Source organism: Myxocyprinus asiaticus, chromosome 46 (genome assembly GCF_019703515.2).
Source record: "Myxocyprinus asiaticus isolate MX2 ecotype Aquarium Trade chromosome 46, UBuf_Myxa_2, whole genome shotgun sequence".
NCBI lineage: Eukaryota > Metazoa > Chordata > Actinopteri > Cypriniformes > Catostomidae > Myxocyprinus > Myxocyprinus asiaticus.
The window spans coordinates 28,728,394-28,743,858 of record NC_059389.1 but is presented as its reverse complement, the minus strand read 5'-3'; the positions used below and the strand labels follow the sequence as shown (position 1 = coordinate 28,743,858).

Below are 15,465 nucleotides of genomic sequence, written 5' to 3'. Positions count from 1 at the left end.
CCAAAAAGTTTCTAACACTGACTTTTCACAACTGCCTGTCTCTCATATCACCCACAATTACTTCCATTTGGCCACATGCAGATATACAATGATGAGCCAAAAAAATTATGACCACTCACAGGTGAAGTGAATAATGTTGATCATCTCTTAACAAGGCCACATGTCAAGATCTGGGTAGATTAGTAAGTGAACAATCAGTTCTCGTAGTCAATGTGCTGAAAGCAGGAGAAATGGGCTGGAGTAAAGACCTGAGTGACTTTGACAAGGGTCAAATTGTTATGGCTTGTGGGGTGCTCCCGGTCAGGAGTGGTGAGTACCTACTGACAGTGGTCTGAGGAGGGACAAACCACAAATCAGCGACAGCGTGTTTGGCGCCCAAAGCTCATCGATGTGCGGGCTAAAAAAGACTATCCCGTCTGGTATGAACTGACAGAAGGTCTACTGTGGCACAAGTCACAGAACATTTTAATGATGGTTATGGGAGGAAATGTGTCATAACACACAGTGCATCGCACCCTGCTGCATATGGGGCTATGTAGCTGCAGACCGGTCAGAGTGCCCATGATGACCCCTGTCCACCATTGAAAGCTGTATGTGAGCATCAGAACTGAACCTTGGATCAGTGGAAGAAAGTCGCCTTGTCCGATGAGTCCCGTTTTCTTTTACATCATGTGGACGGCCATGTACGTGTGCGCCATTTACCTGGGAAAGTGATGGCACCAGGATGCACTGTAGAAGATGACAAGCCATTGGAGGGAGCGTGATGCTCTGGGCAGTGTTCTGTTGGGAAACCCTGGGTCCGGCCATTCATGTGGATGTCAATTTGACACGTGCCACCTACATAAACATCATTGCAGACCAGGTACACCCCTTCATGGCAATGGTATTCCCTGATGGCAGGGGCCTTTTTCAGCAGGATAAGGCACTCTGCCACACTTCATACATTGTTCGGGAATGGTTTTAGGAACATGATGAAGAGTTCAAGGTGTAGCTCTGGCCTCCAAATTCACAAGATCTCAATCCGATTGAGCATCTGTGGGATGTACTGGACCAACAAGTCCGTTCCACAGCAGCTCCAATTCACAACTTACAGGACTTGAAGGATCTGCTGATAATGTCTTGGTGCCAGATACCACAGGACACCTTCAAGGGTCTTGTAGAGTCCATGCCTCGGCGGGTCGGCGCTATTTTGGCAGCACGCAGTGGACCAACAGCATATAAGGCATCATAATGTTTTGGCTCATCTATGTAAATGAATATGTGCTTTTGTTACAGTGGATAGTCCAAAAAAAGGTGTTTACATGACCAAAATTCTGATTAATACAGGAATATTGCATCCGTTTTTTTTAAATGTCAAGAAACCAGAACATTTACTTAATCAAGTAATGGCACTCAGGTTAACACAATTACACACTGACGCATCAGAATATGGCCAAATTCTAATTATACAAGGTGCAATCTATAATAAGCCTATTGTGTGTTGATCTGAAAAGAATGACAACAATGTAATTTAAAGGTGCACTCAGTAACTTTTGTCTTTGTGTCATCTTGGACTTACACTGACATCTAGCGGCTTGGATGCAACATAATTAAAATCAATAGTTTTCAGTTTCAGTTAGCATTGAAGAAATTTTATATTCACAGTCAGCCATTATTAATTTAATCAGTGAGTGAAATTGTCAAATAATAGGATGGTTACTGACATTAAGTGAGCAGTTTTCGGCTGGTCATGTGATTCCAACATGGCAGTCCCCATGTGCGGACCCTCTCCATGTAGAATAAAACAGCTTTTATAAGGTTACTGATATGACTGGAGTCTTCATTTTAATGTGAGTGCTCATGATTTCCTACATATATTGCAAAATTACAATTCATGTTCTTAGGAGTTAAACTTTTTTAATAAGGAACAAATTACTGTGCACCTTTAAAAACGCAATGCACAGTTGTGGTTATTCTAGATTGTGGGTGGTAAGTGAATAAAGCCTTGGTCACACTACACATTGTGCTTCTTTTTCATGTCCATTTAAACACAAGATAATTCGAGGACATTTCGCATTCCACTGCAAAAAAACTTTGACCTGCGAATTCAAATAATGAGAAGTTGTGTGACCAATAGAACATTGAAACGTCACAAACTGATCTCATGGCTCAGCACAAAAGAATACATATTTCAAAGCTGTGTGATTTTATTGTTGCTGGTATATTGTAACATTTTAAATATAATATTTCTTGTTATTTGTGATTTTGTGTTGATTAAAACCAGAAACCTTCGAGCGTGACATCATATCCTGTTTGTTGCAGTGTCCGAAATAATTTTGCAAGCTCAAAATCTAATTTGACCATGGCTTTAGATGCAGATTTGTACACCTACCCTAGTATTTAAGGCTGTGTGTGTTTTTAATGCTCATATTATTGTCTCAGTGTTATGTACAGTAGTGGCCAAAAATATTGGAACCCATGGTAAATATGAGCAAAGAAGGCTGTGAAAAAAATCTGCATCCTTTTGATCTTTCATTCAAAAAATTCATTGTAATTCATTTCTCAACATGTTTGAGAAAAATATTTATGTAATAATGAGATATTTTCCCTCTTTCAATTGTTTTACTTCAATTAAAGGTTCGATTTTTGTAAATTTTAACAATAAGGATAAACAATGCAGATTTTTTTTCATAGCCTTATTTGCTCATATTTACCTAGGGTGCCAGTATTTTTGTCCACTACTGTAGGTTTATTTTTGTAAAGTGTTCAGGTTTCCATATGCATCTACACACCCAACTGAACAGAATTAAAGTTTAAGAGTTTATCAGAGCATTTACACAGCTGAGGTATATCTCTCTATAGACACACACACACACACACACACACACACACACACACACACACACACACACACACACACACACACACACACACACACAAACACTCATCTCCCAGGACAGATATGAGTACAGGCAGTCATAAAATCACACACTGTAAACTCTACAACGCTCTGGGGTCCAAACCCAATATGAATGTTTGTGATTATTACACACTCAGTGGATGATAATGGTCTTTTCTAATTAGGCATATTTTTAGACACACTCTGATGGCAGGTATTGGCTTGTGTTTAGAGAAAGGCCTCCGGACAATCAGACAGATTTTAGGAAACTGAATTATTTCAGCGCCTGCCGCTGCACGTGATATGAATTGACATGACTTTTGTGTATGTGTGCATGTGTGTATATTAATAACACCACTCATCTCACTGTATGCTAGACAAATGTGCCAATAATGTCTCAAGTGCCCTAACACATCTTTGTTTATTTGAAATTGTTTTTTTTTTAAATGTATTTATTAATTTGTTTTGCTCTTTTGATTCATTTATTTAATTAGAAAACCAGAGTTGTTTAATTCAAATGTATGCAGTATGGAAATTTTAAATGCATGCACATATTTATGATGTTGTGATAGGATCATTCTCAGGAAACTTTGAAATCACAGTGAGTATGGAATTAATATAATTTGAACAGATATTAAAGTAAATTCTGCTAGTATCACTCAGTTTCAGTGTGCCTTGTAATCAGTGGTGAATTCTCAGGGCCAGCAAAGCCTTCTCTGCTGGCCTAACATGCCATATAAAAAAATATTTTTCATCCTTTCATTCTCAATCACCTTTATGTCTATGTATTTTTAATGGCTTTTCACTCTTAATGAATCTACAAACAAATAGAGAAAAACGAAAAGTTTATCCAGTCAGAATTTATTCCTTGATGCTTACAAGCAAAGTGTGACAACTGTTTCACAAATCACATGCCCAAAGCCGAGCTCCTTAGCAGAAGCAGTGCGTGAGTCTGAGCTCCACCCCCTCAGGCCTTCAGAATTTCCACAGAATCCAACAACAGTGTAAATGAATGTACGTCTAAAGGTAGATTGTCAGATTCATCAGCCAATCAGATTGATTTATTTGTTCTTGGTGGGTGTGATCTTTAGGATATATCCCGGTTGAGGCCTTCTAGCTGGCCTTAAGTGACGCAATCACACTTTAAATGATGTATGTAATTTAAAAGCGAAGAGCGCAAGTTTGCTTAATTTATTAAACAGGAAAGGAGGACTGATTTTCACTTCAAGTAAATTGGTAAGTGCTTTTTGCAATGTTATAGAAACATCAGGAGTTTTCTAAGTGTAAATTAGGTTTGCTTGAGAATTCAGTGTCGGATCGAGTTTTGAAAAGTAGTTCTGCGTTCCATTCAACTCAGAAAGTCGGATTTTACAACTTCCTACTAGGAAAAATGCAATGGAATGCATCTTTAAGTCAGAATTACAACTTGTAGGCTCGTGCAGAAATTCTCAACTCCGATTTCACCGAGATGCAGGTGCATGAAGGGAGATATACGAAGTAAGTGATAAACATTCACTTTATTAAGTAATATCGATAAATGAGTTCGTTTCCACATTACATGTTATTGTTTAATAAATGCCTGCAGAAACAAGTGTATAAAACATCATAATCTCTTTTGATAATCGTACACCTGTAGCACAAACGCTAGCGCTGCAGCATTGTTTATCAGTTGGGTTGCTAGGAGACATCTCTAATGAGAGTCAAACCCCTGCTAAGCTAACGGGAACATTGCAGTTCCGAATATCGGGGAATGGAATGCATTTATGGTCGGAGATGTCAAGTAGGAATATCCCACATCCAACTTGAATGGAATGCAGCATAAACTTGTACCCTGACGAAATGAAATTTATTGCAAGAAACATTTAAATAAATGTTGCAAATATTAATAGATAGATTTTTACAGACCTCCTTGGTAGATTCATATGAAAAATTATGATTTTTGAATGTCTGTTTGGGAGACGTTCATTTCACAAAACAGTCATGCTGCAGTTAAAATTGGGCGTGCTTGAAAATTAAGTGTCATTTCAAGTTCTGGCTTTCGTGCGTGGACGTGTTTTTAAAATGTCAATTGGTATTATTAGTTAGCTGCGACATAATGTATGATGCCCAAAGGCATAGGGTGTCTTATTCATTGTGAAACTGTGTTTTCTTAATGGCATGAATCATACTGAAGGCCTAGACTTTTAATGCATGGCCCGCCACTGATATATATATATATTCAAATTTTTTTGTGAATAAATTACATGGAATGCCGATTAATTATCAAATTAATCGCATACATAAATATTTGCTGAGAAAGCTCCTCAAGTAACATTAATTAAATATATAATTATTAAATAATTATAAATAGTTATATTTAAATAATTATAAATAAAAAATACATATTATAAAAAATAATAATACAGAAAATTAAAATGCATTACATTATTTAGGCACACAAGTGAAGCATTAAAAAAGACAATACAAAAAGCGGCTTTAGAATGCAATATACCTATCATTGGCCTACAGTTCACAGCAATCCATTTTGCAGCTGAATTCATCAATCAGTCTGAGATTTATTATAAGTGCTTGTTTAAGGATGTGTCAATGTACAACTGCGTCAGACGGATGCTTTTGGAGCACCTCAGTTGTGTCGCTTCATAAACATACCGTTTTTAGGTCGATGTGTCAAGTTAAACGAAGTTTGAAACTTAGAAAAACACATCTTGAGATCCCTGCATGCTCAAAAAGCACCTGTCTGAAGTATGTGTGCATAGACCAACAAAATATGCACTGAACATGTCTTGTGAGAACAGCCCGGTCTGTAAAATAGATTGCTGAGGACATTAGTTTAATGATATGGAAATAAAATGTCATGGTTACTTGTGTAACCTCCGTTCCCTGATGGAAGGAACGAGACGTTGTGTCGATGTAGTGACACTAGAGGTCACTCTTGGGAGCCCGAGACACCTCTGGTCTTTGATAAAAGGCCAATGAAAATTGGCGAGTGGTATTTGCATGCCACTCCCCCAGACATACGGGTATAAAAGGAGCTGGAATGCAACCACTCATTCAGGTTTTATGCTGAGGAGCCGATATAAGGTCCGGACATTTCAGCGGGTAGTTCAGCGTTGTGGCAGGAGGGACACAACGTCTCGTTCCCTCCATCATGAACGGAGGTTACACAAGTAACCATGACGTTCCCTATCTGTCACTCACTCGACATTGTGTCGATGTAGTGACACTAGGGGTCCCTATACGAAACGCCACAATTGGCTGAACTGTGTTACGTGAACTGGCGGTGTGTGGTGGGCAGACTACTGTGTGGAAAGACCGGTTCCACCCGGAGGTTGTACAACCTTGCACAGGTGTTGGGTGTTGCCCAGCCCGCTGCTCTGCAAATGTCTGTTAGAGAGGCACCCCTGGCCAGGGCCCAGGAAGCCGCTACACCCCTGGTAGAATGGGCTTGTATCCCTACTGGGGGCGGCATGTCCTGTGCAACATATGCCATAGTTATGGCATCAATGAACCAGTGGGTGATCCTCTGCTTGGAGACAGCACTTCCTTTCCGCTGTGCACCAAAGCAGACAAAGAGCTGCTCAGAGATTCTAAAGCTCTGCATGCGATCCAAATAGCTGCGTAAAGCGTGCACCGGACACAGTGACGACAGGGCTGGGTCTGCCTCCTCCTGGGGCAGCGCTTGCAGGTTGACCACCTGGTACCTAAAGGGGTGGTGTGAACCTTGGGCACATAGCCCGGTCAGGGTCTCAGGATCACGTGAGAGTAACCCAGACCGAACTCCAGGCACGTTTCGTTGACAATCGGAAAAGCATCTTTAGAAAGACGCATCTTTAAAAAGACATTCCGTGTGTGCCGCTCTTTTAGAGAAATATACTCTTTTAGAGAAATATACTCTTTTATTTCTGCCAAAGCGCCCAGGGGCATTCTCTGCATTGCACCAGTGCAGAGGGGGAAGAAGCCGCTGAAATGCGCCATCAAATCCAGCAGAGGTGAATGAACAGTCGTGGGAATTTAGCTCAGTGAGCATGACCGTTTGGCTCCGAAGAGAAAATCTGAATGAGTGGTTGCATACCAGCTCCTTTTATACCCGTCTGTCTGGGGGAGTGGCATGCAAATATCACTCGCCAATTTTCATTGGCCTTTTATCAAAGACCAGAGGTGTCTCGGGCTCCCAAGAGTGACCCCTAGTGTCACTACATCGACACAACGTCGAGTGAGTGACAGATAGGAAACTAACAATATATTGAATTTTATATTGTCTTGTCACTTGTCTGCCACAATAATACAATGTCTTTGAATCTGAATTATGTTATATATGAAATATATTTATAATTATTTTGATGATTAAATATTAACATCTTTATTTAGGGTCCTTCGCAGCTTATATTAATTTATGCGATTAACTGTGATTAATTTGATTAAGTAATCGACATCTCGTATTTAATTAGATTAAAAAATTGTAATCGATTGACAACCCTTGTAACCTAATATAGTATGTATAAAATGCCTCACATTTCTTGATGATTATGCAAAAAGCTCTTATCGGCTTTATATTATCTTATCTATCTTATATTACCCATGTTGATAAAAGGGGACATGCAATTTGGCTAATTTTCTGATTAAAACTTTTCAAAAAATAAATAAATAAATAAATAAAAATTTATATATTTTTAAAGTTTTTTGCATTACAAAAAAAAAAAAAGAGTTAAATCTAGCAAATAATGTGACTAAGTTCAGTATTCTGTTAATTATATCAGTAGTAAGTCACAGGGACGCACATAATGGTTTCTTGAGAATGACCCAATCGCTTTTATGAAAGCTAATTTCAGATATTATATTTTAGTTGCAGCAATACAATTACCCCTCTTCTCTTCAACAAGATGGCATTTTCAATTTTCATAAACACATTTATCATGTTTTTTCACCTTTTTTGTGTAGTTTGTGTGTTGTACACTCAAACGGTGGCCAACAGGGAGTGGCGAGAGGTATGATGTCGTAATCTTTATTAAACTATACACTATGCATTTTTAAATACACTTCTGTGCAGAAACTTTATTTTCAATGTTCAATGTTTTTAATAATGCTGCTGATGTCATTTTGTAGTTTGGCAGGACAGAAGTCATCGATAACACGCTGAATCCAGACTTTGTGCACAAATTCATCCTCGACTACTTCTTTGAAGAGAGACAAAATCTACGCTTTGACCTGTGAGTATTTTCAGCATGTAAATGTGTGCATGTTTATATGTTTGTGTAAATCAGTGGCTCTCAACTGGTGGGTCGCAGGTCTGTCAGCAGGGAAAAAAATAACTACTTCCAAATAGTAAAATTCAAAAATCCATATAATCGCGTATAGACACGAAAGCAAAATAAATAAGCTTATCAACTATTAAAAGGGATACAACTCTTCCTATATCTATTGTTGTTGACATCAATGCATCCAATCAAACTCTGCAATATTTGTAGCACCAAATTAGGTAAATGTCAACATGATGATAAAACTACCAACATGTTTTTTTTTTACATCATGATGGCACCGTGGATGGCAGCCTCGGTGTGGAGCTCTCCAATTCTTTTGTTGTTTTAGTTTGTTTGTCCTGTGTTTAGTAATTTTTTTCCAATCAGTTTTACCAGGGACAAACTGCTGAACATTCGGCAGCACATACCAGACAATCTTTTCCCGGTTTTCGGCTATTCTGATGTTTTGCTGGACATTTTCTAACAGACATTTGCAGAGCAGCGGGCTGGGCAACACCCAACACCTGTGCAAGGTTGTACAACCTCCGGGTGGAACCGGTCTTTCCACACAGTAGTCTGCCCACCACACACCGCCAGTTCACGTAACACAGTGGGAGGCACAGCTGTGTTGTTTAAGTGCGCAATGAGACGCAAGCGAGGGAAGCGAGCCAGCACGCTGGTCAAGCTCCATCAACCTCCAAGGTTTTCGAACAGCGCTGCCGAGTATTCATCTAGCGAATCTCCACTCTCTTCCTAACAAAAGGGACGAACTACATCTCCTCACCCGTACAAACAAGGACTTTTCAAACTCTGCTGTCTTGTGCTTCACAGAAACCTGGCTGAGTGAAGCCATTCCGGACAGCGCGTTACATCTGCCGGGCTTTCAGATGTTCAGAGCGGATCACATTGCGGAGCTAACGGGGAAAACGAGAGGAGGTGGAACATGCTTTTACATCAATGAAAGTTGGTGTACAGATATAACAACATTAAAGAAGATGTGCTGTCCTAATTTAGAAGCACTCTTTATCAACTGTAAGCCTTTCTACTCATCATGGGAGTTTTCCTCATTTATTCTGGTGAGTTTATATTCCTCCACACGCGTGCGTGAACGCAGCGCTGCAACAGCTGGCTGATCAGATCACGGACATAGAACAACAATACCTGGACTCACTTATTATTATTCTGGGAGATTTTAATAAACAAACCTCACCCATGAACTGCCAAAATACACACAGCACATTACTTGCCCCACCAGAGACAGAAATGCATTGGATCATTGCTACACAACAATAAAGGATGCATATCGCTCTGTCCCTAGAGCAGATTTAGGACTCTCTGATCACTGTCTGGTTCATCTTCTTCCAACCTACAGGCAGAAACTAAAATCAGCTAAACCTGTATTAAAGACTGTAAAGAGATGGACCAATGAAGCAGAGCTGGAACTACAAGCCTGCTTTGACTGCACTGATTTGAGTGTATTTGAGCCTGCAGACACCAATCTGGATGAGCTCACAGATACTGTGACATCATATATCAGATTCTGTGAGGATATGTGCATTCCTACTAGGACTTATTTAACGTTCAATAATGATAAACCATAGTTAATAGCAAAAGTCAAGTCATTTTTATTTGTATAGAGCCTTTCACAACACACATTGTTTCAAAGCAGCTTTACAGAAGATCAGACATTAACAGAAGATAAAACTGTAATATCTATAATGTCTTAGAGTCATCATTGTGTATTCGGAGGCACAGAAAACTCAGACAGCTTTGTAATGCCAAAGAGGATGCTTACATAAGTGGGAATAAAATCTTGTACAATCAGGCCAGGAACACACTGAATAAGGAAATCAGAATGGCTAAAATAAGATACTCTGATAAGCTGAAAAACAAGTTTTCAGCTAACGACCCTGGCCTTAAAGACTTTACTAACTTCAAGACACCATCCCCCAACATTGTGGGGAACCAACAACTGGCTGACGACTTGAATGTGTTTTACTGTACATTTGAAAGGCCCAGTCTCATTCTCTGACCTTCACTTCACTTCACTTCACTCCACACAAACATCAACACCTCCTGCAACCCCCCTCCTCACCCCTCCTGCTACTCAACCTGCACTTAAGATCTGTGAAGAGGAGGTGTGCCGGGTCTTCCGGAAACAAAAGACAAAGAAAGCACAGGGCCCAGATGGTGTATATCATAATAGATCACTGGAGCAGTGTGAATTTCCCTGCTGCTTGAAATGCTCCACCATCATTCCTGTCCCAAAGAAACTCAAAATCACAGGACTTAATGACTACAGACCTGTTGCTCTGACATCTGTGGTCATGAAGTCATTTGAGAGACCTGGTGTTGGCCCACCTGAGGGACATCACTGGACCCTTTCTAGATCCACTTCAATTTGCTTATCAAGCAAACAGGTCTGTGGATGATGCAGTCAACATGGGATTGCATCATATCCTGCAACATCTGGACACACCAGGGACATATGCAAGGATCCTTTTTGTGGACTTTAGTTCGGCTTTCAACACCATCATCCCAGCTATTCTCCAGACTAAATTACACCAACTCTCTGTTCCCACATCTATCTGTCAGTAGATCACCAGCTTTCTAACAGATAGGCAGCAGATAGTGAGACAGGGGAAATTCACTTCCAGCACATGTATGATCAGCACTAGTGCCCCCTAGGGATGTGTGCTCTCCCCACTACTATTCTCCTTGTATACCAATGACTGCACCGCCAAGGACCCCTCTGTCAAGCTTCTGAAGTTTGCAGATGACACTACTGTCAGCGGCCTCATCCAAGATACAGAAGGGAGGTTGAACGGCTGGCTCACTGGTGCAGTCAAAACAACCTGGAGCTGAACATGCTCAAAACAGTGGAGATTATAGTGGACTTTAGGAGGAACACCCCAACATTGACCCCCTCACCATTCTAAACAGCACTGTGGCAGCAGACATTTAGGTTCCTGGGCACTACCATCTCACAGGACCTGAAGTGGGAGACCCACATTGACTCCACTGTGAAAAAGGCCCAGCAGAGGTTGTACTTCCTTTGCCAGTAGAGGAAGTTCAACCTGCAACAGGCTCTGCTGATAAAGTTCTACTCAGCAGTCATTGAGTCTGTCCTCTGCACTTCAATAACTGTCTGGTTTGGTTCAGCTACAAAATCGGATAGCAGAAGACTACAAAGGACAGTTCGGACTGCTGAGAGGATTATTGGTTGCCCCCTGCCCTCCCTTCAAGAACAATAATTATGTGCAATACACAGCTTAGTATATTTATCCAACATACCCTACCTCTTCTACCATACATTCCCTTGCATCTGTATATCACATATTTGTATTTGTACATACGTATATATACAGTATATATATATATATATATATATATATATATATATATATATATATATATATATATATATATATTAATATTTTGTCTTGTTGTGTATTTCTATATATACTTATATTATCTATTCACTTTTTATTTTATTCAATTTTTTGAATTGTTGTATTGTTTGTGCACTGGAAGCTTCTGTCACCAAGACAAATTCCTTGTATGTGTAAGCATTTTGAGTCTGATTCTGATTGTTTCATGGCAACTCGTAATTCTTGCCAGATGGAGAAATCGTAAGATATTGTACGACTTGGCTCATATGAAAAGGTACAAATTTTATTCCCAACCAATCAAAAAACAGAATTTAAAATCAATACAAACCCAGCATAACATTTTACCTAACCTCCTATCCAACACTTGATTAGGTTTAGGGTTGGGTGAGGGATTACCCTTTATGGTTAAAGGTGCTGTAAGCGAATTTTGTTTATTTTTTATGGAAAGGTAAGCAAATCTTTTTACTACTCCCTAAAAGATATTAATGAAATAAGTGTCCGGAGATATCTCGCCTGTCTATGTGACAACTCTAGACTCTGTAAACGGCAAACAAAAAATATGTCCGTGAGCAGCAGACACTGATGCTTTCTGCCTGTCGATCATTTTGCACGTTCTTAGTGTTGTAGTTGCAGCAAATTATTGAGGCATAATGCCATTTTTATGCCATGTTGCTCATAACAGTTGTCAGATGAGGGCACTATTTTGCTGCTGTTGATTTTGCCAACTGTTGCGAGAGGGATCTGTCTGTGTCATTCAAGACTACTACAAGACATGCCCACTACAAGGCATGCCCTCTACAAAATATGCCCCCTCCAAATAACCAGTGAAATCCTGAAGTCTTGGAACAGTTGGATGCCACATTCATACACTGTTTGTTGTGCTTATGTGGAGTCCCGCAGCAACCATACACCTACACCTATCCATAACTCTAAACCTAACCATTACCAAAAAGATTTAAAAAAATGAAAGTTTGCGAAATCATTAAATATACCGCAAATTAAAAGTTATTTTGAATTCAGTCATACCGTCATATCACTAAGTGGTGACAGTGAGGAGAATGTGAAGAGGAGAAGAAGCTAGCGGTGTGCTAAGCTAATAGGCTAACCGATTAGCTTGTAAGCTAACTGGAGAAAACAGAACAGATAAAAGTTTATCTTACCATTTATATCTTTTTTTATTATTATTACTGAACAAGCAGAAATGGTAAAAACATCTTCAGGAATAGAGTAAAGAACACTTCTATCAGGAAGACTTGCAGACTTGAATGAAATTCAAGATGACATTTATTTGATGAATATAAAACAGAAAATGCAATGTCTCTCTTTGGTGTAAGCCCCGTTTGGCGGTCCGAAGAAGTTGTACTCGGAACCGTCATATCCTGCCGGAGATAGGAGGCAGGGGCGAGGAGCCTACCCCTGTGCAGGATGGGACTCGACTGGTGGTGGTGTGGTGGTGGAGGTTGCTGTGTTAGCACAACTGAAACAGCAATGTGATAGAATGTGAGCAGACTTATAAAGCAGTGGCTTACATGTGATTGGCTAGGAGTTACCTAGCTAATGGTGCGATGATGTACAGCTGCTAGTCTTCCCGCTAGAACTACGCTGCGCTTACTTTTACACACAATATCACATTAAAGTAAGTTAAGTTTACCATTTATATCTTCAGGTTAATAATATTATATGTGACATAATTTAAAAGTTATTCTTTGTCATATTTAATGAGTTAAGAGAAAATGAATCATATAGTGATTGCATAGGATTTTAAAATTTCTTGTAGCCAATAGAATCGGTTGATGATCCAAGGGATGCGTTATGTGTAGTGGGTGTGTCATGAAGTGGGCGTTCCTTGTAGTCTTGTGGGAGCAGACAGATACACTTGGCTGTTTCAGCTCGTGTCAGTCTCAATAAAGCTCATTTGGTACCTTTGGTGTGCGGTGTTTTGGAAAAAGGGGGCGTGGCTAATTCAATGGCTTATCTTGTAGAAATTCTAGAATGGCTAAAATCACTTACAGCGCCTTTAAATTTCAGTTTAGCTTAGGGGGTTAAACTTGTATGTTTTTGTACAAGCTAACTCATAACATTTCTTAGATTTTATTACGAGTTTTCCATCTTGTACTATTATTACAACTTGCCATGAGACCAGGTTGAAACTACACAAGGTACAAAAAATACTGGTTCACTTGCAGTAAGGATAAACATGGTTTATGCTGACCACAATGTGTTTTGTACAGTGAATAATTGGCTTAATACAAAATAAAAAAATGCAAATTTGATTTTAAAGCCATTTATTTATTTATTTTTTACTTTTGTTAACAATTTTCGTAATCTGTTTGATCACCACTTTATGTCCAATATAAAATCAGGGTCCTGAAGCAAAACCAATTGAGAACCATTACTGTAACCAATACATTTTAGAAGAGGTCAGCTGGGTGTTATTGTATTATAAAGCCAATATGGGTAACATGCCATGTTGTTTTTCATTTTACTCAGTTACTGTGCTACAATTAGGCTTATACAGACATTTAGAAAGTGCTTCTTTCCTAAGGAAATTTGAGACCTTTTAATGCAGTTATGTATGATTACAAACATGCGCGCGCACACACACTCAGCCTGCAGGGTTTTGGCTTGCTTATGCTCAGTGAAGCACATTATATACAGCAGTATCCCAGAAAATACATTTATGCATTATTCACCACCACCATACATGGACACAGTCAAATACACACATCACATCATCCATTAGCACATCCACACAGAATTACAGTTTCGTGCTTCATACGCACAGAACATTAGCATTATAGATCGTCTAGAGACACACAACATGCATTATTTACAAGCGTTTATAAACGCAGCCTGAATATAACATCACTGACATGTTTGGGGGGGGGGGGGGGGGTTCAGCATAAAGCATCTACATGTTTCCATTGATATAAATATTGGGGGAGTTGTACTCGCTTGTTTTGTTTACTGAGGGAGTTATGTCCCCCATACCCCCGGAAACTACGCCCCTGCTGACATCTGATTTTCTATGTCTTATTAGTAATGTTCGCTAAGGCAAACATCAACATTACTATTGCTCATCGTTATAAATATATTTCTAATTTACAGTATATAATATATATAATAACAACCTCTTGAGGCTGAAGATAGTTGATTTGTACATGTATGTTTGGTCAGATAAGTTCATGTTCACAGTCTCTCATCTCCTGAGGTGAAGGTCTGCACATGTGCTAGCGCTGCTCAGTTCACACTGAACTTCACAGCAGGAAAAATAGAAACAGAGACAATATGGTGCAATAAGGTACAATACTGTAGATAAATTGCATAATATATATATATTAGATAGACACTTGTTTGAACTCCAAATATAACAAGTTAGTAAATCAAAAACAAGATGCAAACGCATTGAACATTGACTTGCAACTGATTGTCTGTCTGGAATTACAAAGAGCACAGAATAACAGGACAGATGTTGAAATAACTAAATCAAAATCTTTCATACGTGAAGTGGAGCTGGGGATGGAGGAGGGCGTTAAGTGCAGTTTGCATCCATGCAAAGGAAACGCAGCTGAGAGAATGAATGAAGGGAGGACTTAAAAAGGACCACTTTGATTGGAATTGTATTGGTAGACTTCATGATCAACTGAAGGCCAGCTGATTGGAAGCTTGACTAACGTGACCTGCCTGAACTGACGCTATGTTTGATTTCTCAAATCCCAGTTTAATGTGCAGAAACAGTGATTTAAAGGTTGACCTCTTGAAAAGTGTAAACACTGTAACTCTGTGACACTATCAACATCTTGGCCAGTGTTGTAGTCGGGGCTGTACAAACCTATACGGCATATGTTTACTTTTTTCCAGGGCTGTTTGCGTATAACGACTTCTAAGGATCAATATTTGCTTATACCGTCAGTATACCCACTTGTTTTGCTGCTTTAGAAGTCCCTAATCTTACTGT

At 39.4% G+C, this 15,465-nt stretch overlaps 1 protein-coding gene and 1 pseudogene across 1 annotated transcript in view; both read left to right on the top strand.

Annotated features, from left to right (window-relative positions):
* LOC127436275 (kinesin-like protein KIF21A) overlaps positions 1-15,465 on the top strand; it is a 292,925-nt gene that overhangs the window by 128,813 nt on the left and 148,647 nt on the right. The gene's annotated exons all lie outside the window — the stretch shown is intronic.
* LOC127435737 (copine-8-like) overlaps positions 1-15,465 on the top strand; it is a 129,516-nt pseudogene that overhangs the window by 35,230 nt on the left and 78,821 nt on the right.